The sequence below is a fragment of the Anastrepha obliqua genome, unplaced genomic scaffold (genome assembly GCF_027943255.1).
Source record: "Anastrepha obliqua isolate idAnaObli1 unplaced genomic scaffold, idAnaObli1_1.0 ptg000208l, whole genome shotgun sequence".
NCBI classification, from domain to species: domain Eukaryota; kingdom Metazoa; phylum Arthropoda; class Insecta; order Diptera; family Tephritidae; genus Anastrepha; species Anastrepha obliqua.
In genome coordinates, this window is record NW_026562274.1 from 22,501 (window position 1) to 38,120 (window position 15,620).

General features: G+C 42.0%; 1 non-coding gene and 2 pseudogenes across 1 annotated transcript; all 3 read left to right on the top strand.

Annotated features, from left to right (window-relative positions):
- Positions 1-2,192: 2,192 nt before the first annotated feature.
- Positions 2,193-4,183, top strand: LOC129252450 (small subunit ribosomal RNA). The gene has a single exon (XR_008583448.1). It is a non-coding gene; the product is annotated as a small subunit ribosomal RNA (ribosomal RNA).
- Positions 4,184-4,780: 597 nt separating this feature from the next.
- Positions 4,781-4,961, top strand: LOC129252458 (5.8S ribosomal RNA; annotated as a pseudogene).
- Positions 4,962-5,405: 444 nt separating this feature from the next.
- Positions 5,406-8,187, top strand: LOC129252455 (large subunit ribosomal RNA; annotated as a pseudogene).
- The last annotated feature ends 7,433 nt before the right edge of the window (positions 8,188-15,620 follow it).

Here is a 15,620-nt window from a genome sequence, read left to right on the forward strand (position 1 = left end):
CACTCACGGTGAAGGCATGTGATATAATATGAAAATATCAAAAGTTAACTAACCAATGATATTGAAGCATATAAATCGAATCATAACTATATGAAACTCGAATTTGAGCCATATTAAACTGGTAATATTGTGATTTTATGCCTGGTTTTCCATACGTTAGTTTAAATAGAAAAAAATTCTCGAATATATATACATATATGAAGAATCTATATTCTATACTAACATTTTATGGAATATAACCTTGGCATATTGCCATTAAAATATATAATAAAGACATTTCAAATCAAACTGAAATGTATTGAAATGAATTTTTCCCATACATTTTTGACAATGTGAGGTGTGCATGGCAAAAAACACTCACGGTGAAGGCATGTGAAATAATATGAAAATATCAAAAGTTAACTAACCAATGATATTGAAGCATATAAATCGAATCATAACTATATGAAACTCGAATTTAAGCCATATTAAACTGGTAATATTGTGATTTTATGCCTGGTTTTCCATACGTTAGTTTAAATAGAAAAAATTTTCGAATATCTATACATATATGAAGAATCTATATTCTAATACTAACATGTTATGGAATATAACCTTGGCATATTGGCACTAAAATATATAATAAAGACATTTCAAATCAAACTGAAATGTATTGAAATGAATTTTTCCCATACATTTTTGACAATGTGAGGTGTGCATGGCAAAAAACACTCACGGTGAAGGCATGTGAAATATAATATGAAAATATCAAAAGTTAACTAACCAATGATATTGAAGCATATAAATCGAATCATAACTATATGAAACTCGAATTTAAGCCATATTAAACTGGTAATATTGTGATTTTATGCCTGGTTTTCCATACGTTAGTTTAAATAGAAAAAATTTTCGAATATATATACATATATGAAGAATCTATATTCTAATACTAACATGTTATGGAATATAACCTTGGCATATTGGCACTAAAATATATAATAAAGACATTTCAAATCAAACTGAAATGTATTGAAATGAATTTTTCCCATACATTTTTGACAATGTGAGGTGTGCATGGCAAAAAACACTCACGGTGAAGGCATGTGATATAATATGAAAATATCAAAAGTTAACTAACCAATGATATTGAAACATATAAATCGAATCATAACTATATGAAACTCGAATTTGAGCCATATTAAACTGGTAATATTGTGATTTTATGCCTGGTTTTCCATACGTTAGTTTAAATAAAGAGTTATGGAATATAACCTTGGCATATTGCCATTAAAATATATAATAAAGACATTTCAAATCAAACTGAAATGTATTGAAATGAATTTTTCCCATACATTTTTGACAATGTGAGGTGTGCATGGCAAAAAACACTCACGGTGAAGGCATGTGATATAATATGAAAATATCAAAAGTTAACTAACCAATGATATTGAAGCATATAAATCGAATCATAACTATATGAAACTCGAATTTGAGCCATATTAAACTGGTAATATTATGATTTTATTCCTGGTTTTCCATACGTTAGTTTAAATAGAAAAAATTTTCGAATATATATACATATATGAAGAATCTATATTCTATACTAACATGTTATGGCATATTGGTGTTATTGTATTTTATTCCTGGTTTTCTATAGTTAGTTTAAATAGAAATAAATTTTTGAATTCAAAATTTTATATTCTATACTAGCATTACATAGAAATTATCCTCAACTGTTTGTTTCTTGTATAAATACAGGAAATTAAACAGATGATGAAGAGAAAAAAATAAGAAAAACAAAAATTTATAAGAAAAATTAAATTTTAAACAAAGGAAAAGAGGAGAAAATTTTTTCAATCATATATATTTATGATTAAAAAATAGAATTATGAAATTATTAATTTCAATTCAAAGAGAAAAATTATGTAATATATGAAATTATTACATTAAAAATGCATTTGAAAAAAAAAGTAAAATGTTATTAAGAATGATAAATTATTTGAAAATTGGCAAATATTAAGAAGAAATATCGTTCTTATATTTTTATATAAAATATATAATATAGAGAACGAAAATTCTTTTTCATAAAAAACGGTTTTTGAATTTTGATAAGAAAAGCTAAAGGGGGGTCGCCCCTTTACTTTTTATATACACCGTAATTTATGAAATTTTCAAATATGAAAAACAAAGAAAAATATATAAATAAAAATATTATTCTGGTTGATCCTGCCAGTAGTTATATGCTTGTCTCAAAGATTAAGCCATGCATGTCTAAGTACAAACAAATTAAAAGTGAAACCGCAAAAGGCTCATTATATCAGTTATGGTTCCATAGATCGTTAACAGTTACTTGGATAACTGTGGTAATTCTAGAGCTAATACATGCAATATAAACACGGACCTTATGGAACGTGTGCTTTTATTAGACTAAAACCAAGCGATCATTTGATCGTTAAATTGGTTGAACTCTAGATAACTTGCAGATCGTATGGTCCCGTACCGACGACAGATCTTTCAAATGTCTGCCCTATCAACTTTTGATGGTAGTATCTAGGACTACCATGGTTGCAACGGGTAACGGGGAATCAGGGTTCGATTCCGGAGAGGGAGCCTGAGAAACGGCTACCACATCTAAGGAAGGCAGCAGGCGCGTAAATTACCCACTCCCAGTTCGGGGAGGTAGTGACGAAAAATAACAATACAGGACTCATATCCGAGGCCCTGTAATTGGAATGAGTACACTTTAAATCCTTTAACAAGGACCTATTGGAGGGCAAGTCTGGTGCCAGCAGCCGCGGTAATTCCAGCTCCAATAGCGTATATTAAAGTTGTTGCGGTTAAAACGTTCGTAGTTGAATTTGTGCTTCATACGGGTAGTACAACTATATATTGTGGTATGTACATTACCTTATGTATGTAAGCGTATTACCGGTGGAGTTCTTATATATAATTAATACAATGTATTTTTTATATATTCCTCCTATTTAAACCTACTTCAGTGCTCTTCATCGAGTGTTGTTGTGGGCCGGTACAATTACTTTGAACAAATTAGAGTGCTTAAAGCAGGCTCCAAATGCCTGAATATTTTGTGCATGGAATAATGAAATAAGACCTCTGTTCTACTTTCATTGGTTTTTAGATCAAGAGGTAATGATTAATAGAAGCAGTTTGGGGGCATTAGTATTACGACGCGAGAGGTGAAATTCTTGGACCGTCGTAAGACTAACTTAAGCGAAAGCATTTGCCAAAGATGTTTTCATTAATCAAGAACGAAAGTTAGAGGTTCGAAGGCGATCAGATACCGCCCTAGTTCTAACCATAAACGATGCCAGCTAGCAATTGGGTGTAGCTACTACTATGGCTCTCTCAGTCGCTTCCCGGGAAACCAAAGCTTTTGGGCTCCGGGGGAAGTATGGTTGCAAAGCTGAAACTTAAAGGAATTGACGGAAGGGCACCACCAGGAGTGGAGCCTGCGGCTTAATTTGACTCAACACGGGAAAACTTACCAGGTCCGAACATAAGCGTGTAAGACAGATTGATAGCTCTTTCTCGAATCTATGGGTGGTGGTGCATGGCCGTTCTTAGTTCGTGGAGTGATTTGTCTGGTTAATTCCGATAACGAACGAGACTCAAATATATTAAATAGATGCTTTCAGGATTATGATGTTGAAACTTATATAGCCTTCTTTCATGCGTACATCTTGAATGTACAAGTGTTTGAATGTGTTTATATAAGTGGAGTCGTACCTGTTGGTTTGTCCCATTATAAGGACACTAGCTTCTTAAATGGACAAATTGCGTCTAGCAGTAACGAGATTGAGCAATAACAGGTCTGTGATGCCCTTAGATGTCCTGGGCTGCACGCGCGCTACAATGAAAGTATCAACGTGTATTTCCTAGACCGAGAGGTCCGGGTAAACCGCTGAACCACTTTCATGCTTGGGATTGTGAACTGAAACTGTTCACATGAACTTGGAATTCCCAGTAAGTGCGAGTTATTAACTCGCATTGATTAAGTCCCTGCCCTTTGTACATACCGCCCGTCGCTACTACCGATTGAATTATTTAGTGAGGTCTCCGGACGTGATCACTGTGACGCCTCGTGTGTCACGGTTGTTTCGCAAAAGTTGACCGAACTTGATTATTTAGAGGAAGTAAAAGTCGTAACAAGGTTTCCGTAGGTGAACCTGCGGAAGGATCATTATTGTGTTCCATATCCGTAAGAAAAACAAACAAACAAACAAACAAACAAACAGACAAGCAAACAAACGAACAAAAAGAAAAAAAAAAAAAAAAAAAAAAGAAAAAAAAAAAAAAATTTATATAATTATTTTGAATCCATAATTCTTTTTATTCTTTTTCATTCAATTTGTGATCCATCAATTATATCATATTAAATATAATATATGATGGTACATTTTGTAATGTTTTTTCTTATTTTTTTCTTTTAAAAACCTTTAAACATGAAAATAAAAAGTTGTACTTATTATTCATTTGATTGAATGATAAGTTAATTTGTTCACAATAACAAAAGTGGTATATATTTATTATATTATTATATATATACATAAAATGATTAAAAAAATACAAAATAATTGAATCATAATAAATACCACCACTGTATTATTGTTGAACTAAGACATTCGCAACTTAATAAAAATGTTTAGAGTTAAATATATTTGATATATATTATTGAAAGAAAATCAATTTATATATTATTAATATTATTTAATTTTACTCTTTCAATTAATATATGCAAAAAAAAATTGACATTTGTTATAAATAAAAATAAATAAAAAAATACTCTAAGCGGTGGATCACTTGGCTCATGGGTCGATGAAGAACGCAGCAAACTGTGCGTCATCGTGTGAACTGCAGGACACATGAACATCGACATTTTGAACGCATATCGCAGTCCATGCTGTTATGTACATTAAATTCAATTTTAAAGTACTGCTTGGACTACATATGGTTGAGGGTTGTAAGACTATGCTAAATAAGTTGCTTATTCTTTTATAAAAATAATTGAATTTAAGCAAATGTGTATATTATTGGATTTTAAATAATTCATAATATTAATAGCAAAAAAAATAAAGATATATAATGAATTTTATTTATTATATATTCTTTAAAAAAAAAATCCTCTCAAATAAAATGAAATGATGAAAATATTGAATCTAAGTATTCTTTACAAAAAATTTTCATATTATTTATATATATATATATAAAATAATAATTTATATATGTAATTAAAAGGAGGAATGTCTAGCATAAAAATTAAATTTTTTATTCTAGGATTGCCTCATTTTACATTATTATTATTTTTATATATTTACAATATATAAAAGGAGAAAAGAAAAATAGAGATGAAAAGATGATATAATTTTTTTATTAAATTGTGAGAAGATAAAAAAAGAATATTAAAACAACCTCAACTCATATGGGATTACCCCCTGAATTTAAGCATATTAATGAGGGGAGGAAAAGAAACTAACAAGGATTTTCTTAGTAGCGGCGAGCGAAAAGAAAATAGTTCAGCACTAAGTCACTTTGTCTATATGTCAAATGTGAGATGCAGTGTATGGAATATCTTAATATCTAGTATGAGAAATTAACGATTTAAGTCCTTCTTAAATGAGGCCATTTACCCATAGAGGGTGCCAGGCCCGTATAACGTTAATGATTACTAGAAAGATATTTCCAAAGAGTCGTGTTGCTTGATAGTGCAGCACTAAGTGGGTGGTAAACTCCATCTAAAACTAAATATAACCATGAGACCGATAGTAAACAAGTACCGTGAGGGAAAGTTGAAAAGAACTCTGAATAGAGAGTTAAATAGTACGTGAAACTGCTTAGAGGTTAAGCCCGATGAACCTGAATATCCATTATGAAAAATTCATCATTAAATAATTAAAAAAATAATGTGCATTTTTTTCATATAAGGACATTGTAATCTATTAACATAATAAAGTATTTATCAAAAGATCATTGGTGATATTAAGTTTATTTAAATTAATTTGCTTTTTAAGCATATTAACATAAAATAAATACTAATGATTTGATAAAGTGTTGATAGATTTTATTATATATAATGCTAAAATTCATTTTTTGAATTTTACAAAAAATTTAATATCTATGATATTAATATTTATTTGTATGCATTTATATGATTAACAATGCGAAAGATTCAGGATACCTTCGGGACCCGTCTTGAAACACGGACCAAGGAGTCTAACATATGTGCAAGTCATTGAGTTATATTAAACTTAATGGCATAATTAACTTAACTTAAATATAATGGGATTAATTTTTAGTCTATTTTTTAATAAATAGTCAATTAATTCAATCCCGGGGCGTTCCATATAGTTATGTATAATGATAATTTATTATTATTTATACCTCTAACTGGAGCGTACCTTGAGCATATATGCTGTGACCCGAAAGATGGTGAACTATACTTGATCAGGTTGAAGTCAGGGGAAACCCTGATGGAAGACCGAAACAGTTCTGACGTGCAAATCGATTGTCAGAATTGAGTATAGGGGCGAAAGACCAATCGAACCATCTAGTAGCTGGTTCCCTCCGAAGTTTCCCTCAGGATAGCTGGTGCATTTAAAAATTATATAAAATAATCTTATCTGGTAAAGCGAATGATTAGAGGCCTTAGGGTCGAAACGATTTTAACCTATTCTCAAACTTTAAATGGGTAAGAACCTCACCTTTCTTGATATGAAGGTTGAGGTTATGATATAATGTGCCCAGTGGGCCACTTTTGGTAAGCAGAACTGGCGCTGTGGGATGAACCAAACGTAATGTTACGGTGCCTAAATTAACAACTCATGCAGATACCATGAAAGGCGTTGGTTGCTTAAAACAGCAGGACGGTGGACATGGAAGTCGTAATCCGCTAAGGAGTGTGTAACAACTCACCTGCCGAAGCAACTAGCCCTTAAAATGGATGGCGCTTAAGTTGTATACCTATACATTACCGCTAAAGTAGATGATTTATAAAACAATTTCGATTGATTTATAAATTTTGAAACTTTAGTGAGTAGGAGGGTACAATAGTGTGCTTAGAAGTGTTTGGCGTAAGCCTGCATGGAGCCGCTATTGGTACAGATCTTGGTGGTAGTAGCAAATAATCGAATGAGACCTTGGAGGACTGAAGTGGAGAAGGGTTTCGTGTGAACAGTGGTTGATCACGAGTTAGTCGGTCCTAAGTTCAAGGCGAAAGCCGAAAATTTTCAAGTTTTTAATAAAAAAAAATATTAATAAAAATATATTTAAAAATAATTAAAATACTTGAATTATTTTGAACGAAAGGGAATACGGTTCCAATTCCGTAACCTGTTGAGTATCCGTTTGTTATTAAAAATGGGCCTTGTGCTCATCCTGGCAACAGGAACGACCATAAAGAAGCCGTCGAGAGATATCGGAAGAGTTTTCTTTTCTGTTTTATAGTCGTACTACCATGGAAGTCTTTCGAAGAGAGATATGGTAGATGGACTAGAAGAGCATGACATTTACTGTTGTGTCGATATTTTCTCCTCGGACCTTGAAAATTTATGGTGGGGTCACGCAAACTTCTCAACAGGCCGTACCAATATCCGCAGCTGGTCTCCAAGGTGAAGAGTCTCTAGTCGATAGAATAATGTAGGTAAGGGAAGTCGGCAAATTAGATCCGTAACTTCGGGATAAGGATTGGCTCTGAAGATTGAGATAGTCGGGCTTGATTGGGAAGCAATACCATGGTTTATGTACTCGTTCTGGGTAAATAGAGAATTACGATTCTTGTTCCCCGGATAGTAGTTACGTAGCCAATTGTGGAACTTTCTTGCTAAAATTTTTAAGGAATTATATCATTCGATATATATTCCTTTTAAATTATAACGATTATCAATTAACAATCAATTCAGAACTGGCACGGACTTGGGGAATCCGACTGTCTAATTAAAACAAAGCATTGTGATGGCCCTAACGGGTGTTGACACAATGTGATTTCTGCCCAGTGCTCTGAATGTCAAAGTGAAGAAATTCAAGTAAGCGCGGGTAAACGGCGGGAGTAACTATGACTCTCTTAAGGTAGCCAAATGCCTCGTCATCTAATTAGTGACGCGCATGAATGGATTAACGAGATTCCTACTGTCCCTATCTACTCATTCTCAGTCTGACTGTTGAATAGTGCGGACGTGTCGTGTGCTAAGCGGTGATTTGCGATTTTTGTGATTTCCTTTTTGCGGTTACATTCGTGTGTGAGTACCGGTGTATTACAGTTGTGCGAGTGACGCTAATATTGTTGTGGCTGTACCATAGCGGTACAGTGTTTACAATTAATTGCGATTGAAAGTGCCGTTGTGCGAGTGACGCTACTTTGTAGTAGCTGTACAGTGTTACGAGTGATTAAGTGCCGTACGGTAGTTTTGTTGGACACTCCAGTGAGTGCCAATATACTCCGTGCTATAGACACATTGTGCGTGCGTGTGAGTGCCGCTAGATACAGCGTTGGAAATTTTCCATTAAGTTGTTTACAACTTTGCGGGCGTGCCGTTATTTTTCGGCGTGGTGTGTTGTGCTAGTGACGCCACCGTTTGCGTGGCTGTACATTGCGTACAAGTGTACCTTGTTGGTAAGTTGTTTACAACTTTTGAGTGCCGCTATTTCTGGCGTGGTTTTGGCGTGTGCCGCTAATTTTTGGCGTCCTTCTCGTGTGCGTGTGCCGTTACATTTCGGCGTGGAAGTACAGTGCGGGCGTACACTAGGCTTGTCGTGCCGCTATATTGCCATATTTGGCAACAGTAAAAAGGGCGTCCCCTTTTGTGCGTGGGTTAAGTACTGCGCCAAGGTTGAATACTTTGTGCAGGTGCCGCGAACAGAGCGTGCTGCGTTTTGCCTGCGGTCGAGCTCGGCGTTAGCTCCACCTCGGTCGACCCGTCCTTGTTCGGGGAACAGTGTTCTGTCCGGCAAGGCATTGGTGGTGGCCTTTGCCAAACCTTTGGTTGGCGCCGTGGGCTACGCCCTCGCGCTTTGCTTTGGCTCGCCGATAGGTGCAGCCGCTGTGTGCGTGCCTGTGCGGGATTCACTCCTGCCGTGCAGTAGTTGCCGTTGCCCAAAAGGGACCCAATTTTTGTTGTTGCTTGGGAGGCCTTTATCCGGCGAATTCGGCTACCTACGTGTGAGGGTCGTTGGGCTATGCCCAAACTAGACGGTATTCGGAAGAGGGCGAACACCCCTCTTCCAAGCGGGTCGGCGGTGCCATCGTCGGCAATGGACGAGACGACGTCCGGAGAGGAGGAGGTGATCTTGCGGTCTCCTCCCCGTTCCAAGAAGAAGACCGCTGGAGGTGCAGCGGTTCCGGTGGAGAAGGTATCTTTAAAGGTACCTGAAAAGGTGAGTGGAAGCGAGGGTGGTTCCGAAAGCGGAAAGATTGGGAGTGGGCGCAAGGGGCGGAAGACGGGGGAAAAATTAGGTCCCGCAGGGAAGCGTTTGGAGGAAATCCGTGGGGAATTGGGTGCTTCCCTGAAAGGTTTGGGTGCGATCGGTGGGGATGCCGAACGCAAGAAAGTTGCGGTGCAGTTTATGGGGCGCTTCAAGTCCATTGTGACGGCCTTTAGTGGAGCCGTCATAGACATGGACGGCGTCCCGAAAAGTGTTGCAAAAGACCTCCTGGGGTACTCCTTGGAGTTCGAGGAACTCTTTGTGGAAATGGTGGGGGAGATAGCCCATCTTCGTGGGCAACTAGAAGCCACGAAGATTACCAGGGAGGAAGCACCTCGGAGGACGGCTGGAGCTGCGCTGGCTGGTGCAGCGTCGATGCCGGCACCTCAGGCGCCTGCGCCTGTGTTGCCTGCGTTGCCGGTGCCCAAGCCAGTTGAGACCTGGTCGGTCGTAGTAAGGGGTAAAACCCCCACTACTTCCAAGGAGGTGATCAAGAAAGTTGTAAAGGAGGTTGGGCCTTCCATGGGGGTTAGGGTGCACGAGGTGCGCCCGTTGAAGGATGGAGGTGCGATTATTCGCACCCCATCCGTTGCCGAGAGGGATAACTTGGCAAAAAATGCCAAGTTTTCCGAAGTGGGGCTCGATGTGAGCATACGTCGGAAGCTGGGGCCTAGGGTTGTGGTCCAGGGGGTTCACACGGAGATCTCCCCTGAGGATTTCATGGGAGAGTTGTTCCGGTTGAACCTCAAGGAGTTCAGCCCTGGGTGCCGTGAGAAGGACGTGAGGATGATCAGCCGTCCTTGGAAGGTCAGCCCCGATGGGGTGACGAATGTTGTCCTTGAGGGAACGGACATGCTAATGTCCGCCCTCCTGGAAGCAGGTCGTTGCTACATAAAGTGGTTTTCCTTCCGGGTACGGCCAGACCAACTGACGCCCGGCTGCTTCCGATGCATGGGCTTTGATCACAGGGTGGCAGAATGCAGAGCCAAGAAGGATGTCTGCCGTAGGTGCGGGCAAGAAGGACACAGGAGTGCAGGTTGTGGCAATGCCCCGCATTGTCGCAACTGTGCATTTAAGGGCAAGCCAGCCGGACATCTAATGATGTCCACTGTCTGCCCGGTGTACTGTGCCATTGTTGCCCGTGCGAACGCTAGACATTGATGGTTGAACTATATCAACTGAACTGTCAGGGGTCCTATGCCGTGATGTGTGAATTGGGGGCGTGTATGTCGGAGGGGGGCTGCGGCATTGCTTTGCTCCAGGAACCATACTCCACCAATGGGGTGGTGAGAGGCCTTCCTGGGGGCTTCAGGGTCTTTACGGACCTTGGAGTCAAGGCCGCAGTAGCTGTGTGTGAGCCAAGCTACTCTTGTGTAGTAGTTGACTCATCACAGTGGGGAGTATGTGTGTGTGTCGAGGGGGAATTCGGCAGAATGAATGTCGTCAGCTTGTACTGCAAGTCTGACGAGCCTCTAGAGCCCTACTTAAGATACATTGATGCGGTGCTACTACTTGAGAGTAGCATTCCTGCCATCGTGTGTCTTGACGCGAATGCTACCTCCCCGATGTGGTTCAGCAAGGTATCCAGGCATACTGCTGGATATCGGAGCCACACTCGGGGTGAGGTTATGAGCGAGTGGGTTGTGGCGAATAACCTTCTTGTAGCAAACGAACCAAGCGTATGGTATACGTTTGAGGGGCCTAGAGGTGTGAGTGACATTGACGTGACGCTCATGAATGACGCAGCAGCGGGTAGGTTCGAGTGTAAATGGAGTGTTAGGGGGGGTTGGGGAATTAGTGACCATAATTTAATACAAATTATGGTTACTCCCCGTACCCCGCAGCTAGAAGGGGGGAGTCCATTGAGGCGATGGCGTACCTCGTGTACCGACTGGAACCGATATGGACATACTGTTAGGGAAGCGGTATTGGATATACCGCTTAGGGAGTTTGAGGAATTGGGGGTTGACGAGCAAATTGCTCGTCTATATGAATGTGTCTGGGGTGTGAATGACTTATTGTTTAGGAAAGCTAGGGCTGTGAGAATGAAAGGTGTGAAATGGTGGACGAGTGAGTTAAATTCAAAGAGGAGGTCTGTCCGACGCTTGAGGCGTTTGTTTCAACGCGGCAGGCGGACCAATTCGGAGAATCTGTCTCAGCTCAAGTATCAATTTAGCGTAGGGATGAAAGAGTATAAGAAGATGCTTGTGAGAGTGAAGGAGGAAGAGTGGAGGAGATTTGTGGGGGAAAATAGGGACGACCCTTGGGGACAGGTCTATAGGATCTGTCGGGGTCGTCGAAATGAGATGGCTAGCTCTCTTCGCGTAGGTGATACTGTATTATCGACGTGGAGAGAGTGTGCCAATGTTCTGTTAGGCGAGTTTTTTCCCAGGGCTGAGGTTCAGGTTCCTCCTGCACAAGAGGTGCCTGTCCCTCCAATAGAAGCTGAGGAGTTGGATTATGCATTTGGCCTGGTCAGGTCTAAAAGGTCTCCAGGTTTCGATGGTTTGAACGGAGAGATGTGCAAATGCTTGTGGAAGTTCATTCCGGAATATTTGGAGGCCATTTATGATAAATGCATATGGGAGGGATATTTTCCACGCGAGTGGAAAATTGCTAGGGTCGTTGCACTCTTGAAGTCGCCCGATAAGATCAGGAGCGATCCTCGATCTTATCGTGGTATCAGCCTCCTTCCGGTGCTTGGAAAAGTGCTGGAAAGGGTTATGGTTGAGCGGCTTCAGGAGCTAACTCGGGGTGTTAGGTCGGATAGGCAGTATGGGTTTAGGAAAAGACGTGGTATAGAGGATGCGTGGTTGTATGTTCAGAGTGTAGTTAGGGAAAACGTCAATAAATATGTCCTTGGCATATTTATTGACTTTAAGGGGGCATTTGATTACTTGCGCTGGGATCGTGTGTTGCAGAGATTAGAGGAGCTTGGCTGTCCGGAAATTACTCTATGGCGGAGTTATTTTTCGGACAGAAAAGCATCCATGGTAGGAGTGGGCGGGAGTGTGGAGATTGGGGTGGAGCGAGGCTGTCCGCAGGGATCCGTCTGTGGTCCCTTCATTTGGAACCTCATGATGGACTCCCTGCTTCGGCAGTTAGAGCCACTCTGTAAACACTGTGCGTATGCGGACGACCTTCTCATTTTGGTTGAGGGTCGTTCGCGTGAGGAACTAGAGCGAGTGGGGGGGCAGCTCCTTACATTTACCCACAATTGGGGGGTAGATGTGGGAGTGGACATATCGATGGACAAAACGGTGACAATGCTGCTTAAGGGCAGATTGTCCCCGAGTCGTCCACCGATTGTACGTTTGAATGGGATAGGGATTAGGTATGTGACGCAAGTCAAATACCTGGGGGTAGCTATGAGTGAAAGGATGTGTTTTACTCCACACTTAGTTTCGTTGAGGGAGCGGCTGCAGGCAATCGTTGGGCAAGTGCGTCGCGTTGTCAGATTTGACTGGGGTCTTAGCCGGCGTGCGGTTCGTACCGTATATCGGGGCCTATTTGTGGCCTGTGCCACTTATGGTGCCGCTATATGGTACGAATGGGCTTTAAAGTCGGTTGGCAAACGTCATCTGATGGCGTGCCAGCGCATTATGTTGCTTGCCTGTTTGCCTGTATGCCGTACAGTGAGTACGGATGCGTTGCAGGTGTTGTTAGGTGCGCCTCCTCTTGACCTGTTAGTTGTGCAACGGGCATTTACCTTCAGGTTGAGAAGGAGGCTTTGTATGCCGCTGCTAGATGGATGGATATCCGACGGTGATGTAGAAAGGGGGTATCTAGAGTGTGAAAGGTTGTTGAAGGAATGTATGCTTCGTGGGTGGCAAAACCGATGGGACAATAGTTCCAAAGGTCGCGTGACATACGAGTACATTCGGGATGTTTCCTTTGTCGGGGAAAATCCTGATTTTGGATTTTCCCTCAGCCTGGGATTCCTCCTTACAGGACATGGGCCTCTTAATGCTTATTTGCATGAGAGGCGCTTGTCCACAAGTGAGGAGTGTGTTTGTGGGTCGGCAAGAGAGGACTGGGTGCACGTCCTCTGTGAATGCCCGATGTACTCAGACATTAGGGATCTTGTGGGTGTGGGGATTAGTTGGACTGATGGACGGTATGATGTGAGTGGTGTGATTGCCAACCGTCGGAATGTCGAAATGTTAGGGCAATATGCGCGAGAGGTTTTTAGGCGGCGACGTTATTTAAGGCGTTCAGTTGATTAGTTTTTAGCCATTCTTGTCTGTGTGTTCTGCTGTGGGATTGGGGTTTTTAGGTGTGGGGAATGGCCACCAGTCCAGAGCTGTATGGAAGCTCAACTGGTAGTAGTCTCGGCTACGAGGTCTGACCGGAGACTTAAATCTGGTACCACGGGGAACAGGGGCCCTCGGAGCTTGCTCCGACCTGTTCATTGGGAACGGCCCTTCGGGGAGTTTCGTGGTGGCTGTGGTTAACACCTAAATGCGGGTAGAGCCTTTTGGCTCGATGTGGAGTTGCAATGCAACCGGGTGCCGGGACCCATAGAACGGCAGAGGGTTAGATAGACCTCGAACCCTACCAAGGTGGTTAGTGTGTCCATTCCACACTACCAATTGGTATCCTTAAATGCTTCGGCATTTTTGGGGCGCTGATCAACGCATTGTTTTGATCCGTTGTGCTTTTGAGCACCGTGGGTTTGGGCTGTCGCCAGCAGGAACTCACGTAAAAAACGCCACACGTTGTTGTTGTCCCTATCTACTCACTCATTCTCAGTTTGACTGTTGAATAGTGCGGACGTGTCGTGTGCTAAGTGGTGATTAGCGATTTTTGCGATTTCTTTTGCGTTTATATTCGTGTGTGATAACCGGTGTATTACAGTTGTGCGAGTGACGCTAATATTGTTGTGGCTGTACCATAGCGGTACAGTGTTTACAATTAATTGTGATTGAAAGTGCCGTTGTGCGAGTGACGCTACTTTGTAGTAGCTGTACACTGTTTACGAGTGATTAAGTGCCGTACGGTAGTTTTGTTGGACACTCCAGTGAGTGCCAATATACTCCGTGCTATAGACACATTGTGCGTGCGTGTGAGTGCCGCTAGATACAGCGTTGGAAATTTTCCATTAAGTTGTTTACAACTTTGCGGGCGTGCCGTTATTTTTCGGCGTGGTGTGTTGTGCTAGTGACGCCACCGTTTGCGTGGCTGTACATTGCGTACAAGTGTACCTTGTTGGTAAGTTGTTTACAACTTTTGAGTGCCGCTATTTCTGGCGTGGTTTTTGGCGTGTGCCGCTAATTTTTGGCGTCCTTCTCGTGTGCGTGTGCCGTTACATTTCGGCGTGGAAGTACAGTGCGGGCGTACACTAGGTTTGTCGTGCCGCTATATTGCCATACTTGGCAACGGTAAAAAGGGCGTCCCCTTTTGTGCGTGGGTACAGTACTGCGCCAGGGTTGAATACCTTGTGCAGGTGCTGCGAACAGAGCGTGCTGCGTTTTGCCTGCGGTCGAGCTCGGCGTTAGCTCCACCTCGGTCGACCCGTCCTTGTTCGGGGAACAGTGTTCCGTCCGGCAAGGCATTGGTGGTGGCCTTTGCCAGACCTTTGGTTGGCGCTGTGGGCTACGCCCTCGCGCTTTGCTTTGGCTCGCCGATAGGTGCAGCCGCTGTGTGCGTACCTGTGCGGGGCTCATTCCTGCCGTGCAGTAGTTGCCGTCGCCCAAAAGGGACCCAGTTTTTGTTGTTGCTCGGGAGGCCTTTATACGGCGAACTCGGCAACCTTAGTGGTGGAGAGTTGGGCAATGCCCAAATCAGAAGGGTTGAGGAAGAGGGCGAACACCTCTCTTCCAAGCGGGTCGGCGGTGCCATCGTCGGCAATGGACGAGACGACGTCCGGAGAGGAGGAGGTGATCTTGCGGTCTCCTCCCCGTTCTAAGAAGAAGACCGCTGGAGGTGCAGCGGTTCCGGTGGAGAAGGTATCTTTAAAGGTACCTGAAAAGGTGAGTGGAAGCGAGGGTGGTTCCGAAAGCGGAAAGATTGGGAGTGGGCGCAAGGGGCGGAAGACGGGGGAAAAATTAGGTCCCGCAGGGAAGCGTTTGGAGGAAATCCGTGGGGAATTGGGTGCTTCCCTGAAAGGTTTGGGTGCGATCGGTGGGGATGCCGAACGCAAGAAAGTTGCGGTGCAGTTTATGGGGCGCTTCAAGTCCATTGTGACGGCCTTTAGTGGAGCCGTC